Source organism: Sus scrofa, chromosome 8 (assembly GCF_054392235.1).
Source record: "Sus scrofa isolate SSC_HxYL_T2T_F1_AM1 chromosome 8, Sscrofa_HxYL_maternal_Yorkshire_Landrace_v2.0, whole genome shotgun sequence".
In the NCBI taxonomy this organism is placed as follows: domain Eukaryota; kingdom Metazoa; phylum Chordata; class Mammalia; order Artiodactyla; family Suidae; genus Sus; species Sus scrofa.
Window position 1 is genome coordinate 91,691,824 of NC_139390.1, and position 24,151 is coordinate 91,715,974.

The following is a 24,151-nucleotide window of genomic DNA, read 5'->3' on the forward strand; positions in this document are numbered from 1 at the left end:
TTTTCCAATTTAGAAATTAAATGGAGATAATAGCATCATTGCTAATTCAACTAAGGATGAATAAATTAATTTCATTGTGTGATTTTTGACCCCTGAGGTTGGTGCTCAACCAGTATTGATTTAGCTTCGTCCAATCTTCATTTTGTGTATCAGCCAGGATGCAATACTTCGAGGGCTTCATAATGATAAGGGCTGTTCTTTTCCCTCAGACCACTGGCCAAATAATAATCAGGTAATTGGAAAGTATTTAGCACTTTCATTTGAAAAACTAACGCATCCTAGTCCTGGCTCTTTAAGATTCTTCTTGTGTTATCCCTAATAAGCAGTTGGGTGAAGAGTTTTGGTCCTGGGGCTGGCACATAGTAGATATTCAATAAATATTTGTTGAATATCTTTTAAAGTTGAATTTAAAATGACATTGCTCATTCAATTTAAATTTAAGCACCCGTTTACTTAATTTGAAAAATGTGATATTGACCATATGAATTCAAAATGAAATGGCATTAAATGTAATGAAATCAAACATCATAACTCAATTTTTTCCTCCCATTTTAAAGATGCAGTTCCTTATCTAGGCATTTCAAGACCACTTATTAATTTACAGAGAGGTTGCTCTGACATTCTTATAAGGGAGGACTGGGGCTTTATCTACACAAAGGGAAATGGAAAATTAAAGCAACTCTAGAATTTAGTTAAGCCTGGTGTCTTGACCTATTCCATCTGGATTGGTCACAAAACTGAACCGGGTCAATGACTGTGTGGCTGGCACTACCAGGCAGAACCTCTCATGTCCTTTCAAGTGGGGGGGGGTTCTCCTTTTGTGGAGCTTGCTCTGCCTCTCAGAATATCATCATTCAGCACTTTTATGCTAGTACCACTCAACATTGCACTTTTATATTAAAAAGTATTAAAAGTTCCAATTTAAACTAAATATTTTAATCATTTAAGTAGTGTAGGCTTGACTTACTTAATATTTGTCTTAATGTGGTATTTTTTTTGCTGAGTTACTAAGGCCGTAATTCCATTTAGGGAAATTTCTTTTGCAACAGAGCTCCCAAGCCCTCTGTTTATTATTATTATTGTTGTTATTATATTCGTTAGTCCTTTTCTGTTCTTGGCCTTAATTTACACTTTTTGCTTATCATTGTTCCTCCACAGGCTATCTCTTACCTCCCTTGTTTATTTGGGTTTGGTTTATGAAAGAGACCTTTAGCCTTTTCCACGTTATCAATATGTCACTTTTTTCAAGTCTCGTTCCAGCTTTTATGGTTCTAAACTATTTAATATTTGAGGATATTTGCCTTTTTAATTCCTTCGATAAGCCTTCTAATTCCCAAAGCCTCCCTAAATTATGAAGTAATAGAGGCCAAGAGTCAAAAAGAAGAAAAGGGAAGTGGAATAGAGTTAATGACCAGTTTATCTTAGAGTTCTAGTGCTTGGATTTAATTAGGAAGCCCACAGGGCAGATCTACATTCTCCTCTTGGAAAGGAGCAAGAGTGTGTTATTTATGTTTTGGTTCATAAATTCCTAAGCTGCAGACACCATGTCTGTTTAAATTACAAGCCCAGCTCAGCACTACCTAAGATGATGATAATGTTGTCCGATAAATTAGAGCTACCGCTGTTTGTTCCTTTCTACAACCCCATTCCCTCGCTCTTGTGACTATATCCGCATGACTTAATGCGTTGCAACTGTATGTTTACATGAGCAAACTGAGGTGGACAGCTGAGATGAGAACCACTTTGCCCAAAATGCCACAATCACGTAATAGAAAAAGAAAGATCTAAAAGCCATTTATCCAAAGGTTTATTTCCTAGGCTAGGTCCATGCTGAAAAGGTGGAGTATTAGCAACTGTAGGGGTGATGGCTAATTAATGGTCAGCCTTAAATCTGTAAGACAACATAAAGCCTCTGTTTCCTTTGATTATTCTAGTTCTTTGGATCATTGTTAAATTAAATCGTATGTGAACTACTGTCACTTTTTTTTTTTTATGAAGACCCCTGGAATTTATTGGGAACTGGATAATTTCATTTTGACTTGAATTAAATGAATTACCTACCTGTGCTTGGATTCTACATTTTCTGATTAATTTGGCTGAGATTCATATTTTGAGGTACCACCAAGTAAGCATGTGTACTATTCCCAGTCCAAAAGGTCATGCACACTGAATGATGTAACCACATCCTTTACCTACTCCTGGCATTTGGAAAACACCCGTCACACCTCTATGAGTGTGTAGTGTATGTTTTACTCTAAATCTTTTCTAGCCACTGTTTTCCAAATGCTTTATTTTTCAACATTATTTCGCCCTGCTCTGGCTTTTTTAAAAATCAGGAAATAATTGTGGGGCAGTGAAGATTGACCCTTCTTATCAAAAAAGAATGGCTTCTTTTTCTAGGGATCTGACACCTGTAATGTGTCTTATAATAGAATCTAATTAGTTGTAAGTACATCTACTGCTACATAATGTCTCTTCTCTTACTAAGGAATAATATTATGACTTTTCAACACATAGATGCCTCCATAAAGTTTTTTTATTGTGCATATTTCCTCAAATATAAGTGAGTTAGGTGCACTTAACTGTTATTAAGTTGTGAATTTAAGACTTCATAGACATAAGCAGAACCAAGCAGTTAGCTTAGAATACTATAAGGAGAGCTTATGAAGTGCCTATATTACAAATCAAGTGAGATGGTAGACACCAAGAGAACAATGTTTAATTTTAAATATTCCATCTAGAGACAGTATTGTTGTGTACTAACTGAATTACACAAAATGGTGCAACAATGTGGAAATTGAGGTTTATTTTGCATTGTTATATTTTAAAGAAAAACTATCAACATCTTAAGTGATGTGAGCATTTATCATATTGTCAAACAAAGCTATGCCCTTGTTTCTTAGATGACTGATGAGCGTGTGGCTGGAAAAGGAGTTGATTTCCTTCTGATTTGTTTTTCCATTCATGTAAATTTATGCCTGTGGAAGATGTAAGATCAGGCAGAGCAACTTGGGAACAGACATGATGCAACTAGGAAAACTTGCCCCGTCTATCTTTCCCATTATGATATGATGTCCTCCTTTGAGTTATGAAACCTTGTAGCTTGGTAAAGGGCCTAAACAACTCTTTTATATTAAAATATACATTATATTTTATATATATATATATATATGTTATATATAAGTATTCCATCCCCCCCATTATTAGCTTTCCTGTTTTGTCTCTTGGACCTGGCTTGAGTATTTTATTCTTAAGGAGATTAATATTCTCTTTTCCATTTGCAAAGATTTTTCTTATTTATGAAGTTATTTCTCTTTTAATGAATGCTGTTCTTCACAAAGCAGGGGGCATTTTTAGAGAATGTGAATGGCTTAAAATGAATTTATAGGCATTATTAGAAAGATCACCAAAGTACAGGCAGTACTAAAGATGGCTAAATAGTGGCATCTTGGAAATACAAGAAATATCATTGCTAACAAATATTATTAAGTTGCAACTTATTACTTAGCAAACCTCTACTAGGAGCTATCCAGGGCCAGAAATGTAATATTAATATTTGTGGTAATTTTGTTAAATTTGGATAGCATCTTACAGCTTTCAGCACATTTTCATATGTATTATTGCATCTAAGCCCTAAAGAAAGGAAAAGAGTAAAGGCAGTGCTTCCTCTCTTTTACTAGAGACAAACAAAATGTCTAAGAGATTAAGTGGTTTGACCAAATTTGCAATTAATGCATTGCTGAGCTGTCACTAATAGCTAACTATTGAACTTCATCAGCATTCCAATTGATGAGGAGGTAAGCAAATCAGAATATAGGGTAAGTGAAAGTAGGTGTAAAATGCATGGGGGGGGGGGTTGTTTGAAGATATTAGTCATGATTCTGTCCAGTCATCTAGGAACTCTGATTGTGGAATTCATATTTTAAAAAAACAGGCAAAATTCCAATTCCCCATTTTAGTCAAAGGGAAATTTATATTAGTTTAATTTATTATAAATGTTCAGGGTTTTTTTTTTTAAGCCTTCACAGGTATAGGGATTTATGTGAACTCAGAAGCAAAGGATATTCTTATAATCCATTAAATAAATGTTTTATATCTGTCTGTTCCTTCATCTCTAGACTGGCACTATCTTTGTCACTACATCATATGAAATACATCCCTTAGAATAGCCTCTGTAATCCACTCAATTCTTGAGATCCCTGGTTAATTTACTAGTTGGGAATATCCATTGTGGTGGCACCTGCTTGGTTGTATGGGAAAGCATCCTGTGTATTCAATAGAAATAAACTGAGATCACAAACTTGTTTCACATCAGCTTCCCTGGTACTAATATTCAGATTTCTTCTAAGTCAGATGTTTGAACTGACAGGATAGAAATAAAATCCGTCATCTTCTTACTGATGATTTTTCTTCCAGTGCAATTGAGGGATGGATGACATTTTTAAGTTAATGATGTTGGTTTGTACTTGACACACTTAATGTCACTTAGTCACACTTTGCTTTACATTTCTCCACTAATAACATGGTTTTTATCCAAATTTTTATGACCATGTTCACTTATAAAATGGTTTATAGAACCTTTGGAATGAGGCCACTAACTATTCCAGCTTTAAAAGCATCCACATCAGTAATAATCCATTCAGTGTTGGTACTTGCTTTTTATTGATAATTAAAATGATCTGAAATCAAAATGAGAGTAATAAATAAAGCTCGGTGTCAGAGATCAAGGCATTAAGCAAGATAGTTCACACTGCTATTAAGAGATGTAAATGCTTTTTTTCCAGCAAAATTTCTCTATACAAAAGTGCATGGAGTTTATCTTGAAATTGTTTTATATTATGAAAATGTTCATGTTCTTATAAACATTTCCATCTAATTTTAATTTAACACTTTTTGCAAATATGCAACAATTCTTATATTCTGACAGAAGAGGCAATTGTGTTTTTCATGTATCTTGAGCTATTATAAGCATCCCTACCTTAAACTAGATTCCTCAATTCTGGGCATACACAGCTACCAAGAGAAATCAATTACTTAAGAACTGAGAGAGGGTAGGAAGAAGGTGGAGAAAGCTTGAAAACATAAAGGGAGGGTGCCCAAGACCAATTTCTTCCATTCCTCAATTTTGTTCAGTGCTGTTCCAGAAATCAGATATAGTAAAATTGTGTCCAGTTCTTCGTTAATCAGTATTGTATTTAACAGCATCCTCACTGTTAACATTAGTACAGCTCACCTCTTCTGAGGGCCTTTGCTTATGTTCACTCCTCTGAGTTTTAACTTTCTCGGATACTAGTAGTAATATGTTGCTACCCATTTTTGAGAACATTCTATGAGCAAGGTCCTGGAAATGTGTGTTGAAAACAGAATTGCATTGAATGCTCACAGCTACTCTGGGAGGATTTTTGGTTTCTTTTTGTTTTTGTCTTTTTAGGGCTCCACCTGTGGCATATGGAAGTTCCCAGGCTAGGGATTGAATCAGAGCTGTAGCTGCTGGCCTATGCCACATCCAAGCCAAGTCTGCAACCTACACCATAGGTCATGTGAACGCCAGATCCTTAACCCACTGATCAAGGCCAGGGATCAAACCTGCATCCTCATGGATGCTAGTCAGATTTGTTTCCGCTGAGCCACGGCAGGAACTCCCAAATCTGGTAAGTTTTAATCATTTGTTTTTAAATATAAGAAATCTGAGGATTGGAAGAGTGTATGACAAATCATCACAAATTTTTATTGTTTACCTTGAAACAGTATGTATTTATTGTCTTACTGTCTGCTAAAAAAGTCACAGGGTGACATCACCTCTGCCATGTAATATAACAATCCTAAGAGTGACATTCTATCACCTTTGCCATATTTTGGGTGAGAAGCAAGTCACAGATCTTGTCTACACTCAAGGCAAGGGAATTATAAAGAACAGGAGCACCTGGGGGCAGGGATCATGGGAGGCACCCTGAAGTCTGTCTGCCACATTAAGTAAATTAACCAAGGTCACACAGCTACTGGGATTCACAGCTAGATGTTATTGACTTAAGTGTCCACCCATTAACTACCATGTTTTCCCATCTCCGTAGGATCCAAAAGAAATAAAACACAACTGTATGAGACTACTGTCTACATGTACTTCAATAACTTTTTAAAAGTATAACTTAAACGATGTAATTTCTCTATTTGGGGACATTCTCAATTCTAACCTACTCCTTAAGACAAAATATGTGTGTGTTTTATCACATCTGTTTAGAAACATAATAAATGAGTGCAGTAGTGAATTAGACACCACACCACACAGCCCCTCCATGAACAGAACAACCGTTGTTTTCAAAAAGTAATGAGTAGGGTCAAGGCAGAGATGAAAGTGTCTCTTCTAGTCAAAAAAGTATATTTATATATTCACTAGTAAGCACAGTAGAATCTGTGTATGGCTTTTCTGTTTAAAAAGTGTAACTGAATTTTTTTAAACTCAATGGGAACCACAGTGGGAACTCCTAGAATTTTCTTTTAATTTATTTTTCATCAGGGTATAGTTGATTTTCAGTGTTGAGTCAATTTCTGCTGTACAGAATAGTGACCCATTCATACATATAATGTACATTCTTTTTCTCATATTATTTTCCATCATGGTCTATCCCAAGAGAGGAGATATAGTTCCCTGTTTAAAATGGATAAGCCGTGGGCTTGTGTTTCTAAGGAAGGGGAAGATTCTTTGATTCTTCCACAAAGTGTGGCTGGCTTCTGGCTCTCATATCTACTGTTGCCTCTGGTACCTGCCATAGCATCTAAAAAGTTGAGAAATGAGATTCTCAGACTAAGCCTTCTTGTCTTTTTTTCAGGTGGAATTTAGACTTGTCTTTCCTGTAGACAAACAGGTGGGGAAGAGCCCTCTCAGCTCTTCCCTTTATCAGATACACCTTTTGTAGTTCCAGTTAGTAATTTCACTTGAAGAAAATCTCTCCTCCATTTGAAGTGCTTTTTTGCGATATTAAATATAACCTAGTTTGAGAGACTTTTGTTTGTATAGTAGATAAATTATAAGGCTTTTTCTTAGGAAGACAGTCTTGTAGCTGAGAAATAAAATTATTTCTTTGTAGCATCCCGAGGTATTTATTCATGTAGCTGATTATAATTTGTTCTTTTTTCCAGTTTAATCGTTATTTTTTAGTTATGCATGAACTACACATAAGAGGAGAAATTTTACTTAATATTATAACCAAGCATGAGAAAACAAGAAATCTATGCAGTGGGGAATAGATAAATAAGCATCAACGGAACTGCCTTTTTTTCTTTAGAGACAGAGACAAAAAACAGTAAGAAAAAATAAACTCTGAATGAACTTCAAAGCCAGGATGCATGATGGTCACTTGAAACATAATTCACTTTCCTGCACTAAAAAAAAAGTCCCTTTTTAAAAATATGATGGTGAAAACGAATGACTTAAGCAAGAGGGTGCAAAGAATTGTTATGGGAGGAAAGTGCTTTTCACCAACCCCCTGAATGCTGTCCAGCTGGCAGATAATGATTGGGGTCTACAACATAATCCTGGTAAAAAGAACCCATCCTTCCAATGGAAAGAATAATTTTGTTCTTCATTATTTATTATATTCCCAGAGCCCAACATAATTTTTGTGCTCCTCGATTCTTCCATTAGTCCATAGAAAAGAGCACTCATGCTTGTGTGTGCTTCGTATATGAGCCCAGGAAAGCAGCACTTACAGTAATCTACCTTAATGCTTTGTTTTGCTTCTCTTTTTGCACGCAAGTATGGCTGTTAAGTCTGGATCAGTCACAGTCCCAATAGGAAACAGATGGCACTCGCAAATTAGGATAATTCCAGGAGGGCTTATTTACAAAGAGACTATTTGCAAAGTGGAACCACAAAGAGTAGTGCCGTAACTGGGTTTAATAATGTTAGAGCTATTACCGTTCTTGGGCCTGAAAGAAAGAAGGCGGGGAACAGTTTCCAGAAAACAGAGGGACTTGAGTAGATAAGGCCAGTTTGGTCAAGAGACATGACTTCCAGAAGCTCCCTGTCAGGAAGGCAGCCAAAGGCATATATATATATGCCTTTTCCCCTCTGGGCTAACCGGCTGGCTGCCAGGGCCCCCATTGAAACCCAGCTAAAAGCCAGAGGACAAGAAAGACCCTTGATGTCTTCCGCAGAGCTCAACCCCCAGGGGCAGATGACCAAGGTGGGAAAGGGTGGAGGAAAAATTGGATCTGGCACGTGTGTCACAAATTACAACATATGGAAATTAGGATCTTGAAATGCAAGTTTTTTTTTATGGCTTACGATCATCAAAGTAGAGTAATAGCATATATTTAGTACTTAGGAAGCATGTCGGCTTTGAGAGTCCTACTTGTTTGAATTTGAAAGGCAAGAAAAACAAAAAAACAACTTACTCATTAGTAGGGCCTCTGTCCAGGCAAAGGAGCAGATTTTTGTGTGCAGGTTGGTTATTTTCTTTCGAAGGGGCCTTTGATTATAAATTACTATAACAGTTGGATGGCTAATCTATCATGTGACCCTTAATTAACTGGATTTTTAAAATTAAAGCGTTTGTTAGGTTTAGGTGGTATCTAGGTGTTGGGGTGCTATGGAAGGGAAGGTTTCAGACACATATGGAGAGTCTTGAAAGCATTTTCCAAAGGACACATAGACAATCTTAGGATGATGTAGTAGAAAGCGGGTATGTAAGCGCTGACAGATTACTTTCAGATGCAAAATTGGAGATAATGACATTGGATACCTTCTTGAGATGTCATCTTTTAAAGATGACTGGCCATGTACTCCTTTTTCCTCACCTTGTCCTAATGCTTTCAAACATGAACATTTAAGAGTGTTAGGTGAAAAAGACACCATCAAAAGAGTGACAAGACCAGTTATCAAAGGGAGGAATCATTTGCAACATAGACACATTACAAAGGATTAAGACCCATTGCATATATAAAAATATATAAAGGATATCTACAAATCAATAAAAATAAGACAAATAATTATAGGGGGAAAATGGCAAAAAGGTGTGAACTAGCACCTCACGAAAGAGAGAATTCCAATGACCAACGAATGTTTGGGAATCGGCGTCATTAAACAAAGAAATATGAAATAAACCTATGATGAGATATAACTACATATCAACTGTTGGCAAAAAATTTAAAAATCTACTAATTTCAGGTATAAATAGAAATGTGAGCATTTTGTATGGGTGGAGGTAAATGATATAATCATTTTGAAAAATGATTTAGCATTCTAGTCCAGTCAAAGATGTGATCTCTCAAGACCCAGCAATTCTCCTGGGTAATTACCCTAAAAAGTGATTTGCACATGTGTTCCAGAATACATGTGAAACACTTCACAGCAGCAGATCATTCTAGCCATACCTGGAAATAATCCAAATATTCATTAAGAGTAATAGGGGTAAATAAATTGTAGTATACCAACACAATAAATTACTATCTGGCGATGAAAACAAACCTTAGCTGTATGCAACAACTTGGATAACGAGCAAAAAATATATTGAGTAAACAAAGCAAGACAAAGGAATATATACAGTATACTTATGTATTTTAAATTAAAGGAAAATGTAGTTTAAAAGAAAGCCCACACTTTTTGTTTTGGCATGCATTCTTTAATGGTGATACTCAAAGAAGAAAAAGGAAATTTTTATACGACAATGGTTATCTCTGATGGAGAAGGTTGGGGTTGTATGGGGGAAAAGGCTCAAAAAGGACTTTTACTATATATGGAATCTAATGAAAAATGATACAAAAGAATTTATTTATAAAACAGAAACAAACTAGAGATTTCACAGCCAATCTTAAGGTTACCATAGCTGAAACTGTTGGGGGGAGAGAATTGAGAGAGTGGGAATAACACATCCACACTACTATATAAAGTAGATGATTAAGGGGAACCTACTGTATAGCACAGGAAACTATCTACTCAATAGTTTGTAATAACCTAAATGGGGAAAACAGAATGGATATATTTGTATATATGACTGATTCATTTCTGTGCATTTGAAACTAATAACAACATTGTAAAATGGTGTTTTTTAAAGAGGTTTTCTAGGTTGCTGGCTAAGTTACATTTCGTCCACAGATGTCTTAATCCATACATGTTAAAGTGTACACATATGATTATGCAGTTTTCTTTCTTCTAAAATTAGATTAACAACTTTTTAAAAGTCAATTAACTCTCCATGTTCTGCGGTTTGATGATTGATTTTGCTTATCTCTCCAAGGTGTTTGAAGGCACTATTTAAAACTTTCAGATTGCATTTTAGTGGCTGAGAAGTTAACATGATGAGCATAACAAAAAATGTGAATCTATAGCAAACATCCATTAGATTTGCATTATCTCTTCCCTCTGGCATATGAAAGCAAAGCCAGCCTTAAGGTCCACAGGAAAAACTAGGTGGAAGAAAATCAATGCTGCTATTAACAGCTGAATTCTAAAGAGTAAGATAGACAAGGTAAGGAGTTAACACAAGGTGATTTGGGCTAAAAAATTAATAGGACCAGAGCTGAAGGTAGGGAAGAGAAGCATCCTGTACCCTAAGCAAACATTAGGAAACAGTTCGCGGAGAATTTGTTTTTGTTGTTGAAAGGTTTAATCTGAGTTACTATGAATAAAGAAAAGAGGAGAAGTGAAGAAGCTCCCATGGAAATGTCCAGATGCCTTTCTTTTTATAACTCCTCCAGCTGCTTTGGGAATTCTTGGATCCTTAGAGAGACTTTTTTCCTGCATTTTTCCCAGGAAATAGCAGACAGAGCATTAGCCAGACTGAGTTATAGGCACCATCCTTGGGAAATCTTAGGAGGCCAAGATTCTAGTGGAGTTCAGGGGAGTGGTTGCCACAGTGTGATTGCTCCTTAAAGAATTTATCCATTCTGTCTTTAAGGACAGCTCCATCAACTCGTACATAAATACAGTATGCATTAAAGAATAAAATAGAACCAAAGCCCGGCTAAATATAACCTGTAATAATGACAAGATCATGCACTCAACTTTTGCTTTTGAATTTAGAGTGTTTATGTACAAATCCTTTTCTCTCTTACATGCAAGAGCCTTATTGTAATGTGGTATCATAAAGTATATCTTTATATATTTTAACTAAATGCATTATTATTTTTGAGTCTTCCTAATTTCTACAAAACAGAAGTTGAAAAACAAAGGAGAGAAAGAGAAGATTTGGTCTTTAGCAACCTCTCCTCCACTTTGAAAGGCTGCACCCTTTGCATCTGGGCTTGTCACATGTTCATGTACTCAGGGATTACCTGAGGACCTTGTGAAATGCAGATTCTAGTTTATGGTCTGGGGCAGGATCTAAGATTCTGCATTTCCGTCAAAATCCTGAGCGATCCCATTGCTGCCAATCCAACAATCTGGCTTTGAGGAGCAGGAAAGGGAGCAATGGCATGGCCCCAGTTGATCCCATCAAATGCTTGGGATGCCCCTGAGATGAGTTCTTCCCAGTAATCTGTTTCCATGTTTCAGCATTTTCATTGTGGCTGCTCGTCTGTAGTTTTATACCTGTTTGAAGGAAAAATAAAATATTGAGCCTAGGCCTGCTTTAGTACTGAGCTAAATGTGAAGCCAGGGAAATGTTGATCCAAAGTACCCACTTCCGGTTATCAGAGGAAGTTCTGGGCATGTAATGTACAGTGTGGTGACTGTAATTAACGGCACCGTATCGCATACTTGAAAGTTGCTAGGAGTTGATCTTCAGTGCTCTCACCACACTCCAAAAAAAGAAAAAAAAAAGTCACTAAAATGAGGTGATGGATGTGTTAATTAAGTTGCTTGCAATAATCATTTCACAGTGTATCTGCATATCAAATCATCATGTTCTATACTTTATATATGTAAAATTTTTGTCACTATACCTCAGTAAGGCCGGAAAAATTCTAAAAAAGTTTTTATTTTGGAAAATATCTTTTTTTAAGTTGTTGGATTAAATTATTTCTAATGTCTTTGCTAGCCCCAAGGCCCCTTGGCTCATAAATGATAGAACACTCTGATGTGAGTTTTCATGATGACAAATGGGATCCTGTCTTTTTTTCTTCTATTTCTTAAATTTCCTGTGTTTTTTTTCTTTTTCTCCCTCTTTAATAAGTTTCTATATTCATTTCCAAAGGACATTGAAAAATATTTCTCTTTTGCTTTAAGGGTAGCATTTAATACTCTTCTGTTCCATTGCTCTTTTTATGAATCTCGATGTGCCTATGAAGGCTACTACTCTGCTGTTACAAAACCTTCCCTAAATGTCTAGCCATGCTTACCCGCCTTATGTTTTATTTTAAAGAAAGGGGGAAAAGCCAAAAATAAAGTCTCATTAAAGTGCCATAAGTTTCTCTTTTTTTAATATAAGATTGTCTGAAGTCCCTGAAACATGATAAGCACCAAACTGTCATGTTATATAGCTCGATTTGTAAAAAGCCATGAAATAAAATATGTGTAAGACAGCTCTTTTAAAAATTAGCTTTTCTTAAGGAGGCAAAATTATTGGCATGGTTAATTCCCTTGAATAAATTTCTGTTTGCTTAATTGAAGCAACTATCAAAAATTCCTTAATGGAATATTTTCCTAAGAATATAGAATCTAAAAGTTCTAGTATGACTAATTCTGTTTTGGACCAGGGCATATATGGACAACTGTAGGGTTTTATTGTTGTCATTGTTGTTGTTGTTGTTTTGTTTTCAACAGCTTTGTGGTTCATTCATTGAAAATACTTTTCTAGACATTGATGGCTAACATGGTTTGTGGCCTGTAAAGCTTACAATCAGAGGTTCCAAAGATAGAGAAGATTTTGTAGCATCCTGATCCAAACTTCCAGGGCACTTAAAACTGACCCTGGAGCCCATGTCATGAGACCAGTTCTGGTCAGCCAGATTCTTTGTATGCTTCTGCATCTTTCCCATGGCCAAAGTTTCCACTGATTTTTAAAAGAATTTCTCAGCAGTTACCAGGAATCTGATTGAATAGACAGTACTGGCCACTTCTTAGCCAGATATTTGCATTCCCCAGAGTTTAAACTTAATTATTATATATTTTAACTAAGTGCACTATTACATGGTTGAATTTAGTTATCTTAGGTCTTAGGTCCTGCCCCAGACTGTAAACTAGAATCTGCATTTCACAAGGTCTCAGTGATCCCTAAGTACATGAACATGTGACAAGCCCAGATGCAAAGATTCAGTCTTTCAAAACAGAGGAGAGATTGGCTAAAGGACCAAATCTTTCCTTTCTCTCCTTTGTTTTTCAGTTTCTGTTTTGTAGAAATGAGGGAGACTCAAAAATAATAATGCATTTAGTTAAACATATAAAAATTTTATTATGTCTTTTTCTCTGTGATATGAGACTAAGGGGGATTTTATTTTCATATTATTCATGGTAGTAGAGTGGTGGGCTGTACCGTGTTCTTTCTGGAATAGATGTCTGAGCTGGCCACAGCCAGGCCCCCGGTACACTGAGGCCTCAGTAGACCTGGGTCCCAGGGTCCTCGGCTGTGCTGACTTCTCCACCATGATGCCACGGTTGGGAGCTGGAGCCCTTTTCCACCAGCCCAGGAGAACTGATCATGCATAACTCTTCCCAACTCCACATCTGTTATCCCAGGTGGTAGCTTGGAGTGGGCCAGGGTGAAGGTGTTTTCACCACCGAAATTGGCACACTCTAGAAGTCATAGCTTCTGTTCCACCCTCAACTTTGGAGAACCGGTTGTTGTTACCTGCACACCATTGTCCTTAAAGACAGAATCCTATCCAGCATGGTTAAAGCCCCTGAATTTCTTTCCCTGTGGTTCCATCCAGTCTGTGCCAATAATGAGCACCTTTTCCTGAAAGTGACAGCAAGTTGCTTTCTGGGGCATCAAAGGAAAATTCACCTTAGGAAGTGGGGACTGTAAAAGCATAACTTTTGATAAGAAGAAGTTGTGAAAATGCCCCTGGTTTCTCTTGTCCCTGTGAATGGAACTTTGCTTTGTACTCATAGTTTTAAATGGTTCCCTCTCAAGTGTCTGAACTCATTAGCTCCGATTAGCCTGCCTCTTTAAGGCACCCAGGCAGCAAGAATCCCAAGTATAGACTCACTTTAAGCACAGAACATACATGATGCACGATGGAGATACTGCAACTGTTAAGAGTTTTAAGTATTAAGATTCTAGGTTTCAAATGTCTCTTTGAGAGGGTAAATTCCTTAGACATCTGAAAAGAGGTATTTAAAAAGCTTTGAATGGTTTGAAGGAGTAGGAATGTTTTGGCATTTGTTGAATAGTTATAGTTTAAATTGAATTTTCTTGACTGAATACCAGTGTGCATGCCTAGGGATGTGTGTGTGTGTGTTTGGTGAAAACAGACACAGAGTCTTTGATTAGAAAATGAAAGAGCCATCTCAAAGGCAGCTAGTGCTCCAGTGCAGGTGAAGAGTGTTCCACAACTTGAACAAAAAATTCAGAGTTGGATTTCCAAGTCAGGCCCTGTGAGGTGCACATCCATGCATGTGTGGAAAGACGCTTTTCAGAAGTCCTGTTAATAGGTTTACTAGGTCTGTTGTACTGGAAAGAAGGGGTTTGGTTTCAAAAGTAATGGTGCTACCCTTCCCTTTCATGATCTTCCACCCACCCATCAGCATTTGCCATTCATGCCATTTTTGAATCATCACTTGCTGATACGGTTCAAATGCAAAGAGGCAACAATGAAGATTTTTTTAAGTTCTACTGCCATGCATAGCCGCCAGAAGTGTTGACTCTATCTATAACCCATCCTATGCATAGAGGTTTCTTTAGCAATTATAATTCTGTTATCACTAAGTTTGTTTATGATTTCATTAGGGAATTGAGTTCCCTCATGCTTTAAGGGAGGTTGCTTCTTCTGAAGATTCTTCTATTTCGAGAGCTGTGCTCTTATGTAAGTCAGATGTAAATAGTACATGTGTTATTTAGCACTAAATGCATTTATAATTATTATATAATATTCAAATTAATATTCTTCTATATTCTTATGACCTTGGGGGATTATTATTCTCAGAGATTAATGTAATCACACATTCAGGAAATTTATATACAAACTTTATTTCTCTGTAAGTATCAAAGTATTTTCTATAAATGCTCAGAAACAAATTAAATGACTCAAGGTTATCTACCGATTATCCCCCCAAAACCTAAAAACCAGAGTTTCCACTGTGGTGCTGTGGGTTAAGAATCTGCAGTGGTTTGAGTAACTGTGGAAGTGTGGGTTCAATCCCCAGCCTGGTGCAGTGGGTTAAAGGATCTGGCTTTGCCACAGCTGTGGTGTAGGTTACAGCTGCAGCTCGGATTCAGTCTCTGGCACGGGAACTTCCATATGCCATGGGTACAGCCATGAAGAAAAAAGAAAAGAAAACAAAACAAAACAAAACGCAAAAACCTTAAAAACCTAGTTTGCTCCAGACTCTAGAAAAGTAGAGTAATGGTAGTACAGCTCTAATTTGCAAATGACTCCTAATTGTTCATCATTCCCATCTAGACCATCTGCAGGCTGTTCTCCAGATAGAATCAGAGTAGTATTTTTATTTTTTTGATCTTTTTAGGGCTGCACCTTCGGCATATGGAGGTTCCCAGGCTAGGGGTCGAATCAGAGCTGTAGCCCCTGGCCTACACCACAGCCACAGCACCTCAGGATCCCAGCTGTGTCTGCAGCCTATATCACAGCTCACAGCAATTCTGGATCCCTAACCCACTGAGCAAGGCCAGGGATCAAACCTGTGTCCTCATGGATGCTAGTCAGATTCCTTTCCACTGAGCCATGACCGGAACTCCCAGAGTAATATTTTTAAAGCATGAAAAAGATCATATCCTTTCTTGGCTCAAAACCCTGCAAGAGTTTCCCATTATAATTAGAATATAGACTTGACTCTACCAGAATTCTCCTTTTCTTTGAATCTACTTCCACTTCTTTCTTCTTTCTTCATCTACTATTTTCAGCCACTCTGGCCTCAGGGCCTTTGCACTTGCTATTGCTTTGGCCTGAAACACTCTTGTTATTTTTCTCTGAGCTGGCTTCTTTTCTTTAGCAGGTCTTAATCAAAGTCACCTGCTCAAAGAAATCCACCTTCACTGTTGCAGGTAAAATGACCCACCCAGTTATCACTTTATTCTATGATCCCATGTTACTTCCATGCATACTTACTAATGTACCTGTTTTGACACTTCCCATCTCTTCCTGTTACTAGAATGTAAGTCCATGAAGTGATTATTCCTTGCTCATCACCGTGTCCTTCACACTTAGAACGACAAAAGATTAACATAGGCAAAGACATGCAGGGACATGGGAGAAAGTCAAGTTCAAGGAACCGTAGGGATCCAGAGTGGCTGGATTTGTAAGTTCATGATGTAAACATCACCTCCATCTCTAAAGCGATTGTAGGGCAAAAATCTTCTTAAAAATGCTAACACTGTGAAAGACTAAATGTGAAACACAAGCCTCAGGGGTTGAGGATCACCTGAGGCAGGATTCCTCAAACTTTTGGTTTCAGGATTCCCTTACCTTCTTGAAAGTTATTCAGAATCCCATTTTATTTATGAAGGTTTTAATAACTAGATGTTTGCCACAGAAAGAAACGAGTGTGATTATAGAATAGCACTGCCATTATCCCATTTTTGCCTGGAGACCAACACATTTCATTGGAGAGCTACATGAAAGCTCCTCCCCACTGTGCCTGTATCCACTCTTTTTTTCCAATGTGTCAAAAAAAAAAAAAAATACTTTGTGGGTTGATTATGTAAATCAATTGATCTCTACCCAGGACTTGGTGATCTTCTGACTGGGATTACAAAAGCCTGGGTTATAAACAATCTCTTAAAAGTATTGAGTGATATCACAATAATTTTGTTTTAAAGCTACCTAGAAATAATTTAGTTTTACAGTGATGGGACAAATGCCTTTCACTGAGCAACAGATTAATAGACTTTTGCTTGTGTTGATATTACTGTTCTCTGCCTAACGGCTTGTTCATTAACTCATGACTGTGGTCTTAATTGGGGGCTGTTAATACATAAGGAGGGTGTTTTTGAGTCTAGCAATGTGATAAATTGTGTCTGTTTCTATTCCCTGAGGCTAATAGATTTTTGGTTTTTAAAACTCATTAAGCAGCCCTAGGAAAGATAATTGAAGTCACCATCCGTCTGGGCTCAGAAGAGTCGCACCGCCATGGAAGGGGCGCAGACTTCGAAGCAGACCATTTCATGTCTGATCTGCACCTTGGTATTGAAATGGGCAAATTAGGGAGTTCCTTCTTTGCTCAGTGGTAACAAACCTGACTAGTATCCATGAGCACATGATATCTGAGTTGAATGCTCTGCGTATTGAAATGTTAATCATGTTCTCCTGTGAGGCTTTGGAATTCATCAAGAATGGGATTCCTGACTTATAATGAACAGTTCTTTAGCAAATTATCAGTTAATATTTTTAGTGTCTATAAAACACATTTTTAGATTCCGTTTTTGCAGTGCAGAGAGACTCTTTATTCTTTAGTTCTGTTTTAAAAATAGCTAAACATGTATTAACACTTAAAAAAAAATCCTTGGTCTTAAACTGTACAGCTCTTTGGGGGTTTGTTTTATTTGCTTTAGGTAAGTGCCTAAGACAAGTCTTGACTCTTAGGTGCAGTGCAAGAAACCTGATGGGGTCTGACCAGGGCTGCCTTGCCCAGCCCTGTAGCTTTTGGGAGGATCCAGAAGTAAAGAGTATGAAAGGCAGAAGTGTTTAATCTCAGAAGACCTCTGTTTCCGCATCTGTTATTTTTAGCAGAGCCTGTATCTTTCAGTGACTCTCTGACAAAGGAAGAGACTGTCTAAAGATATTTTTGCTATTCAGTATTTTTTTCACCTGTCTATAATAGATCTTTGTAGTAGTGGGAAAGGGAAATGGAATAAAATGTGGGTAATGGCAGGGATACCCAGAGTTATGTGACTCTGGAGCCACATTTGCAGTCACCATTAACCTAAAGAACCACATGACGCCCATATATGACTGGTAGAATTTAGTATAATGGCACATTCACATAGTGAAATTAGAAGTCTTTAAGAGCCACCAATTAAGCATAAAAAGACCCATGTGAACAGAGAGCTGTGATGTGAGCATCACTGCCTTGGAGAAATGGAAAACCTCTAAGATTAGATGCATCCAAACTAAGAGGGCTTATATTTTTCCTAGTATGACCTCTTTTGGCTTGTAAATCTATAGAATGTTCTTGTGTACATCATTTGCATCATAGGTTTGAACATGTGGAAGATGATCACATTTGCTTACTAAAGATCAAGACAGCGTGTCATACTCAATAATTTTTGGATTATAGTTGCATAGTGCTCAGGCTTCAGAGTAAACTCTACTTTTACTGAAAGAACTACTTGCAGTTTTCCATTTGTAACTGTTTTATCAACGACTTAACTCAAGAGATGGACCCACATGCAAGGGCATTTTTCGACTCTCCAACCACATTAAACTACTATGCTCTGTTGACTATCGTCTTTTCATCTCTTAATCACATGTTTGGGAGATTCCTTAGCTTTGCAATAACTTGCAAATATTAAATAGTTTAGATTGGGCAGGATGTGGTAACTGGGGCAAAGAACGCTTCCTTTGACATCACCTAGAAATAAGCCGAACATTATAAAAATCATGTTTGAAAACATCATCAATCTGTGGAAGTAATAATGACACGAAAAACTAAAACTCCAGAGAAAGGAAGGCCTTTTGAGTTGAGCATCAGGAGCCTAGGAGTTTTCCTCTTGAGGCATTTGGGAAATCTGGAATAAAGAACAGGTCTTTTCTTGGCTCCAGGGCTCAGAGAAAGAGAAATCAGCAGAGCTTTCGACAGTTGTGTGGCATGAAGTAAGAAGCTGAGACTTCAGGGGCTGCACATCAATGGCTATTTTTTTCTCAGAAGAGACTTACTGAATCCTGACCTTGGCAGGAGGCTGAAGAACCCGGCCAAAGGCTTATGAAAAGCAGCATGATACCTCCCACTGTTTCACAGTGTTTTAGGAATCCAGGGAAAGGGACCAAAGCCAGGCAGAAACCCCAGCCCTAGAGAGAGTGGTGAATTGACACCGAGGGACTAAAAAGACCATTTTTCACCTGGAGGGTGGGGAGTAGCATTTATAGGTTCTCCCAGTAGCTGGAAGTTTGAGTATCTGTCTTTGCTAAACATAAAGTGGCAGCTGACAGACCAGCACCCAGCAGAGATTTCCGTTTTCATGTGTGGATGAAATGACAAATTTAGAGACCAGAGGGAACTCAAACCCTGGCTAGTCTGTCTCCAAAGACATTTGCAGCTGTGCGAGCCACTGTATAAAAGAGCTAGGCTGAGACATCTCAGAATCTCTGGCATCCTTTCAGGGTTGAGGGGCAAAGACCAGCTAATCTCTCTCTACAGAAAGTTCTGGATGGCCATACCCTACAACACATGTAGACAGGTGTCTTACTTTGCTAAGGCTGCCACAACAAAGCACCACAGACTGGGGAGATGAAGCAATGCAAGTGTATTTGCTCACAGTTCTGGACTCTGGAAGTCCAAGGTCAAGGTGTTGGAAGGGATGAGTTCTTCTGAGGCTTCTCTCCTCGGCATAGCCACCCGCCCACTGCCTCATCACATGATCATCCCTTTGGGTTGCACCCCTGGTCTCTCTTCCTCTTCTTATCAGGATACCAGTCCTATTGCATTAGCGCCCCACCTTTGTGGCCTCGTTGTAGCTTAAATACCCTATGTCCAATTATAGTCACCTTCTGAGTTACTCATGGTTAGGTTTTCAATATATGAACTTGAAGTTGGGGGTGAGGGAGTGGGGTTTGAGGATAGAGGGGTGGGGAGAATGGAGATTCAGCCTGTAACATCAAGCCTTACCAAAATTCCAGCCCAGCTCTGTCCCCGATCAATTCCCATCCCCATGACATGATATAACAAAGCATAACAAAGGAGAGGGCATCTCTGAAAGAAAATATTATCTGGAGCTTTTACAGATGTTTGACATTAAAAGAAAATCACTAAATACCTTCATGACCAAAGGAATAAACTCAGCTTCTTATTTAGACACGTTTATGTGCAAATGAGTATCTGGCATTCCTATGTGGGACCTGTTTCACTCATAAGCACTTTAGGCCAGACTTCTCAAACTTTAACGTGCGTATGAATTACCTGGGAGCCTTGATGAAATGAAGACTCTGATTCTGTGTGTCTGGAATGAGCCTGAGAGTCTGCATTTCTCTAACAAGCAACGAATCCAGCTCCGGTTCTGTCACAGTCAGGTTTCCATATGTTTGAAGATTAAGGCAATTCTGTTATCTCATTCCAAGTGGAACCAATCAATGTGATGATATGTGTTTTAATTTGAGATACAGAGAGAATTAGAGAACATTTTTATTAGGGAAAAAAAAAAAAAAAAGGTGTGTTTCCCTGACATTCAGTATCAGAGACCTTAGCTAACATGACAGGAGTCTTCAGAAAGGATCTGGGCTTTCTTCTCTGCCTGGGGGTGTTCCTCTATTATTATCAACACCTTCCCCTCTGCCTTCCAGCTAAGACCTTCTGGGGGAAGGTTGCCCCTTTCTCACTGACCAGTGAGGTCCAGGTCTGGACACCCTGGTACACAGCGTTATGGCTGCCTGGCTTCCCCTTCTCTGGGTCTGGACACCCAACAATATCCTAGCATTACCCACCTATGCATAATAGAGCAATCAGCACCTTCCTTTGCTGCTCCAGACAGCCGTCCACAGGCTCCTTGTAATAAAAAGGAATTCTTTGTGGATTGGCATGCTATAGTCAACCACGGCGGTGGTCGCCCAACCACCCTCTTGCTTTGGCACAATTAAAAGTTATGAACTCGTCTCTAAGGATTTGATGAAGTGTCCCTCACTAGATGCTACCTAATTTTCCTTTTTTCTTTTTCTTTTTTTCAGGGTAAATTTAGTATGTAGAATGTTGAGCTGATAAAGTTGATTGAGAGGGAAATGACTTTGTTTTACAGGTACCTTAAGAAAAATTCAAGACAGAAGATATAGTTTTCTACATGGCCACTCCTAGTAATTGATCTTTCTTACTTTATTTGATGTCATAAAAATATAGATAAAACAAAGTTATAAGAACTTTAAATGCGTAGTCAAGCAGACATTCTTATGTTCCAGGAAGGGACAGGGAGGGGTATGGTGAAGAAAAACAGGGAGAAGAACTGCTAATAAGACCAAAAAAGGGAAAATGAATTCCTAAGGAAGGGTCGGAAATCTCAGGAGGCTTGACATTGCCGATGAACTGGAATATTCCAGATGCTCCAGTGACAGCCATTGCACCACCCTTTTCTCAGCAAGAGGTCTCATCCGTATCTGTCAGGGGTGTATTTGATTTTTCAGTGACATATTTCTCCCTCAGGCCCTATCTCCTTGTCTCTGCTTCCTCCCTTCTTTCCCCTGTATCTCTTCCTGCCTCTTTTCTTCTTCTTTCTTTTTCTCCCTTCCCCGTCTTTTCATTCCCTTTCTCTCTCACGTTCTCCCTTCTTCCCTCTCTGTGTCAAGTACTGTTCTCAGGGCTGAAAAGATGTCATACTTACAACAGCCTATGGGGTCTGTTATTAACCCCATGTGGAGAATAACCTACAGAAGGGCAGAAGGTTGCTGGCGTAGAGAGGTTAAATCATTCTCCCAACGTGACTCTGGGCAGAGTTGGGATGATTCCAGGGGCTCTGGTCATGTCACTCCTCTGCTCGGATGCCTTGCTGACTTTTCCATTGCCTGCACATTGCTTACAGCTCCAATTCCATAGCATCATTGATGGACCTCTACAGCAAACGGCCCCCAACCTCTCTCCCCAAACACATCTGACATCCCTGGAGGACCTCATGTTATAATATCATCCCAATACTCACTCTTCGGAACACAGATGGGCTTTTACAGCTCCATGCCACATGCCTGATACCTGACACCCTGCTTGCTTTGTCACATCCTTCTTTGCCTAAAACTCCTACTCGTTTTTTCAAAGCCCAGACCACCTCTTCTGTGAAGCCTTTTGCTTCAGACACTTACAGGCTGAATGAGTTTCTTCACTCTGAATGCCCATAGGAAAATAAATGCTCCCATTTCTATCGTAGAACTTACTACATTGTCCTGAATTATTTGTTACTCCTGCGCACTAAACTCTGACGTCCCAAAGAGAAGTAATGGGACCTTATTCACACACCCCCCCCCCAAGAAAACCATCATGGATGTGTAATCCATATACTATAACATCAGTAGTATTGACCTTAAATATAAAAGTTTTAGAACCATGCATATATACTGATTTAAGCAAAAATTTCCTATAGAAATCTGACTTAATACAGTTAAAAACTGGTTCATAACTTTGTCCTTCACTTTCTCCAAATCAGGATCTCTGCTGGTGATTTAAACATGCCATGATTTAGGAAAGTGCGACGTATGTGTACTTTTCAAAAATACATCTTTTATATAAAGCGAAGTTCCTTCTCTCTTTCTCCTTCTCACAAGCACACCCACACACACACACACACCCAGCCACACTGGATCCATAAATATCTTTAGATTTTTCCATAGTATACAACTTTGGGTCAAGAATCTTTTTTTTTCTATATAATTTATTCATATTTATAAGAAATAAATGTTCTGCTGATAAAAGCTATATAAATTTAGGAGTTTAACAGCTGTATTACAGGAATTGTCAGTATTATTCTACTGTTGTCCAGTGTTAAATCACATAGTATATACACATACACACACTTTATATAGTCCTCTATATGTTTACCAGTTTCTGACCATTTTCACTTTATTTCTAAATTGAAGCATATCCCTTTATATAGTGTTATTTGGATGTCAAGTATTTTCTGAAAATGATGTAGGGATACACATACATATACATGTGTGTATGGGTTATATATGTGAATATTCACTATATGTGTATTTCATTCTGGTATATATATATGTGTGTGTGTATAGTGTGTGTATATCCTACACCATGTATATAGTCTCTCTCTCTCTATATATATATATATGTATGTGTATATATATATGTATGTGTATATATATATATGTATGTATATATATATGTGTATGTGTATATATATATGTATATATATATACACATACACACACACTACACACGTACTGTATATAGTCTGCGTGTCTACACACACACACACACACACACACGCACACACACTATACGGTCCATTACAATTCACTATGTATTAATATATAGTTTCCTAGTTTCCTTACCCTTTGAGGCCAACTAACTATTTGCAGATAATGAGACTGAATGTTGCATCTGAACATTCTGGACCGAAGATTGTTAATGCAGCTCCCAAACTGGAAATGCTCTTAGCAGATGAGTGCTCTGCCCTGACATCCTGCGTTGAGTGTGTCCTGAAAATTGTGTTGTTTACTCTGTTGGGATCTCTCCTGTCATTTATCTTGTGTTCTGGTGAACAATTTTGAGCCTTAACGACTGACAAATTGCATACGTGATGATGCCGGGTCTGTCATAAACAGTGAAAGTGGTACGATTGTCATGCTGCACCTCCAAAGGGATTTTGTTAGAATGTCCCCCTAAAATGTTGGCCCATTATATGTTCTTGGGTTCCTCTCTGCCATCCCTCCTCCCAGCTCTCTGGTCTCCAATGAAATGGTGTTCTTAGGTATTGTTCTGTATTCATTTACCTTGTTTATCTCATCCTGACTTCAAATTAATGTATACTAGATTTAGGTTTTACGTTTTCTTCTTGCTTTTATTCGTGTTTCCTTAAGTGAGAAAGAGAATTATGATTTCTTTTTATCTGAATTTTTTTCTTAAAAAGGGAACCATAGACTCAGTCGCTACACATTAGAATCATTATTAGGGCACAGGAAAGAGCACAGATGGTTTGAAAGGCCCTCAGGTCATTCTAATGTCCAGCCAGGATTGAGGACCACTACTCAGTAGGAGACATAATGTCTACTTATTATCTGTGGGGTTGATTTTTCACCGGGAATACATTTTAAACATATGAAGAGCTTCCCCCAGTGACTATTTATTTTACACTGTTTTCTTCTCCCACAATTGAGAATTCGTTTTCAAATGAATCTAGATAATGGTATCTCACAATTTAGCCCAGAATTTTCAAGCAGGAGGGATATATCCTAA

General features: G+C 38.0%; 1 protein-coding gene across 9 annotated transcripts in view; it reads left to right on the plus strand.

Annotated features, from left to right (window-relative positions):
• INPP4B (inositol polyphosphate-4-phosphatase type II B) overlaps positions 1 to 24,151 on the plus strand; it is a 696,813-nt gene that overhangs the window by 424,090 nt on the left and 248,572 nt on the right. The gene's annotated exons all lie outside the window — the stretch shown is intronic.